The 4,238-nt window shown below is 48.1% G+C and overlaps 1 long non-coding RNA gene across 1 annotated transcript; it reads left to right on the plus strand.

Annotated features, from left to right (window-relative positions):
- Positions 1-2,604: 2,604 nt before the first annotated feature.
- On the plus strand, positions 2,605-3,573 carry LOC137626331 (uncharacterized). The gene is made up of 3 exons (XR_011041009.1): positions 2,605-3,145; positions 3,239-3,307; positions 3,426-3,573. It is a non-coding gene; the product is annotated as an uncharacterized lncRNA (long non-coding RNA).
- Positions 3,574-4,238: the final 665 nt, after the last annotated feature.

Here is a 4,238-nt window from a genome sequence, read left to right on the forward strand (position 1 = left end):
AGGAGGAGTCTACTCTACCTCCCGAAGGAGAAGAAGAGATCGAGTCTTCGGAAGTGGGCGAGTCCCTTCCACCTGTGCCGGCACTAGAGCCGACACCATCTACGTCTTCAGCTCCTAACCCTCCATTAGACGCCATGAGCCAAGCAGTTTTGGCTCATATCACTACGCTTATGGAGAGTATTCGCAAAGAATGCGAAGCAAGGGAAGCGAAGCTTGAAAAAGAGCTCCGTGAAGCACGCATCACCGCCTCCTGAGGGTCATTCAAGCGACCCAGAGTTCAAGGCCTGCCATCCTGCTCCGAGACTAATCCCTGGAGGTACGCGGAGTATATGCCGATTACCAACAGCAAGCTCTACATCTCAGAGAAGATGGGAGCCGTCCCCCTAGATGATATCCAGTTCTGGCCGAGCTTCAATGCTTACCCAGACTGCTTCATCCGACTGAAGCATGAGCCAGCATCAAAGGAGGAGACAGAACCGAAGGAGGTCATGGTTTTCGACCATGATAAGGCATAGGCTCTCTTGTCAAGCAGCCTGAAAAAGGTGGGTTATACTAACTCGAAAGTGTCCGCATTGAGCAAGAAACATCGTACCTTTCTTGCTCCTGCTTCAAGAGCCTTCCCCTTTACGTTGAAGGCATTCCAGGCTGTTGCCAAGGCATTGGAAGCAGGCAAACCATGCCCTGCACTAGAGGAGTGTAGGCCTCTGTCGTTAGCCCTGCCTATGGACGAGAAGGAATGGAAGGAAGTCCACCTAACCTTCTCAGTAGGGAAGCTAGATGCAGATATCGCGGGACGGCAGTTCAGCGAGAATCTCCCTAAGCTGTCAGACTTTCTCTTGCGCAGGGAGCAAGAGACGAAGGAAAGGCTTGTTGCCTCTCTGTCCCTACAGAAATGCATCGAAATGTGTGCAGGCCACAAAAGCACCCCAGATATGCTCATGGTCTTGACCAAAATGCATATGGCCATCTTAGTGAAGGACCTGTACGGCTTCATGAAGGCTAGGAGAGCCTGTAGAGAGTTTGTGTGTGCTGCGGCGTCAGTAAAACACAAACCCAGGAAGCTGATTTCTTCCAACATCTGGGGTAAAGACCTCTTCCCAAGTGAAACGGTCAAAGAGGTAGTCGAGAAAGCCGCCACAGAGAATAGGAACCTTCTCCAGATATGGGGCATGTCTTCAAAAAGGAAGTCTTCCCCCGGATGCGGGTCTCCAACCTAAATGTAAGTCGAAGAAGCCAAGACTACCATCTCGGCCTGCCCAGCGGCATCCTAGTCACCATGACCGCAGTGCCCCAAGTGGTTGTTCAACCACAAACCACATTCCAAATGGTACCTCAACAGCTGGTTGCCCAGTCACCAGCGTTCAACCCAGAGTTTGAGAGGCACCCCACTACCTTTCGTCCGAAAGGAAGAGGTTCCCGACGGGGCTACTCAAGACATCCCTACCGAGGAAGGGGAGGACGCGGTCAGAGTGGCAAACCCTCCAGACAACCTAAGCAATAAGATGCTTCAGGTAGGAGGGAGACTCCAACACTTCTAGGATCGTTGGACCTTCGATCCTTGGGCCCACAGCCTAATCAAGAATGGACTAGGATGGAAATGGAACAAGTTTCCACCATCATTTCCTCAATTCTTCCAACACTCCACCCCCTTATTGGAAGAATATACCTTAGAACTCTTGAGCAAAAAGGTTATAAGAAAAGCAAAGTCCATCAAATTCCAGGGAAGGCTGTTTTGTGTTCCCAAGAAGGACTCAGACAAACTCAGAGTCATTCTGAACTTGTCGCCACTCAACAAGTTCATCGAGTACTGCAAGTTCAGGATATTAACCCTTCAACACATAAGGACCCTGTTACCAAAAGGGGCGTACGCAGTCTCAATAGACCTGGTAGATGCTTACTGGTACCTCCCAGTCAGCCGCCCCCTCTCCTCCTACCTAGGATTCAAGTTACAGAAGAAAAAGTATGTCTTCAGAGCCATGCCCTTTGGACTAAACATAGCCCCAAGGATCTTCACGAAACTTGCAGACACAGTCATTAAACATCGACGCCTTGAAGGTGTTCAGGTAGCAGCGTACCTGGACGACTGGCTGGTGTGGGCAGCATCCAAGACTGCTTGTCTGCAAGCATCCAAGAAAGTGATCCAGTTCCTGGAACATCTGGGATTCAAGATCAACTTCAAAAAGTCTCGACTCTCTCTAGCTCAAGAGTTTCAATGGCTGGGAATCCATTGGAAATTGAAGTCACACCGCCTCTCCATCCCTCCCAAGAAGAGGAGAGAGATTGCGGGGTCTGTCAAGAGACTACTGAAATCCGACAGGACCTCATGATGCCAACAGGAAAGAGTACTGGGCTCTCTCCAGTTTGCAGCAGTAACAGACCCAGTGCTAAGAGCACAGCTGAAAGATGCGTCAGGAGTCTGGAGAGGATACGCATCAAACGTTCGAAGAGATCTACAAAAACTGATACGGACCTTACTACGATCACTTCTCAAGATATGCAGAATGAATAAATTTTTAATGTACTTGCCTACAGCGGCAGGAAGGATTCGTAAATATGGGATTTCAGTATTACCAAAATAAGAAAAATATACTTGGTACAGCTTACAGTCCTTCCTGCTGCCATAGTTATGATTGGCAAATTGTTGACTCCTCCTTTTTTTGTTGTTTGCGAGGAAACTTCGAGACCGGTGAATGCGTGAGAAGTCAGTACTAGCAGTCCAAGCAGTCTCAGCAGTCGAGGCAGTTCTGCCAGTCCGGTCAGTCCAGACGGTCCTTGGTAGGACCCACCACATACCCGTATGCCATTGAGCCCGTCTCCCATCGTCTGTGTGAGCCTGTCCTCCTGGAGGATGTCTTGGACGAGGCTCTGATAATTTCATTAAGAATCAAGGGTCCCTCAAGAGGCATTTGTGAATTATTCCCTTGGTTCCATAATTTGGACGGCGTAATTGGTGGCCAACTGGATGTACTCTGCTTCCTACGACTGATTTGTTCATCATCGTCTCGACTTTGACTCGCCTTAGTGGAGGATTTGTGGAGAAAAGTCACGTTCTCCTAAGCATTGACTTCAATCCCTTCTTGCTCGGATGGACTACGTGGTTTCGCAACTCTACTGAAGGTTGTTCGTGGGTTTATTGTACATAGTGGTAAGCTACTATTTGTTATTTTCTGGATAAATCAACATAAAATTGTAAGAGTCTCCTTTAATGCAAACTTACACGGATATTATATTATTTCAGGATAGGATTATCCAGCCTTGATATGGTTGTCATACTTGGTTTTTCTTGTCTTGACCTACTTACAGTAAGGTAACGGTTTGCATATTCCTATGTATAAGTGCTTCTTGCCATATTATTCTTACGTATATAATTTAAGTTAATTCTTAGGCTTTAACACTAACGTGCAATTTCTGTATTTCCCATCCAGGTATGGAGGAGAACCTGATTATTGAAGAGGAAGAGCCCTGTGTCATGCACTTGACACATTTGCAATAAATAATAAATTTAAATATTTCAAAAGTGTATGAATAGACTTCCCTTCCGTATTTTAAGTACCTTATAAGGTGACTTCACAGTTTTTCAGCTTACAAGACGTGGTCGAAGGTCAAGAGCCTAACGTGGACCGTGCCCTTGCAACCACCTCCCCCATCGGTGACCATCCACACGGATGCCTCGACGGAAGGATGGGGAGGTCACTCCCATCAAAGGAAAGCCCAAGGGACTTGGTCATCCCTGTTCAAGACCTTCCACATCAACATTCTGGAGGCCATGGCAGTCCTCTTGAGGCTGAAGAAACTCTCCCCTCGTAGATCAGCCCATATCAGGCTGGTCTTGGACAGCAAAGTGATAGAGAGATGTCTGAACCGACAAGGCTCGAGATCGCCCCACATCAACCATGTGATGTTAGCCATCTTTCGTTTAGCGAAGAAGGAGAGATGGCACTTATCAGCAGCTCACTTACAAGGGTTCCGCAATGTGAGAGTGGACGCTCTATCCAGGCTAAAGCCGACAGAGTCAGAATGGTCCCTAGATGCAGACTCATTCTCCTTCATCTTGGAACAAGTCCCAGAACTGCAGATCGACCTCTTTGCGACGAGCGACAACAAGAAACTACCTCGATATGTAGCCCCATACGAGGACCCTCTACCGGAGGCAACGGACGCCATGTCCCTCGACTGGAACGAATGGAACCGGATCTACCTGTTCCCTCCAGCCAATCTCCTGCTGAAGGTCCTCAACA

This window comes from Palaemon carinicauda, chromosome 33 (genome assembly GCF_036898095.1).
Source record: "Palaemon carinicauda isolate YSFRI2023 chromosome 33, ASM3689809v2, whole genome shotgun sequence".
NCBI classification, from domain to species: Eukaryota; Metazoa; Arthropoda; class Malacostraca; order Decapoda; family Palaemonidae; genus Palaemon; species Palaemon carinicauda.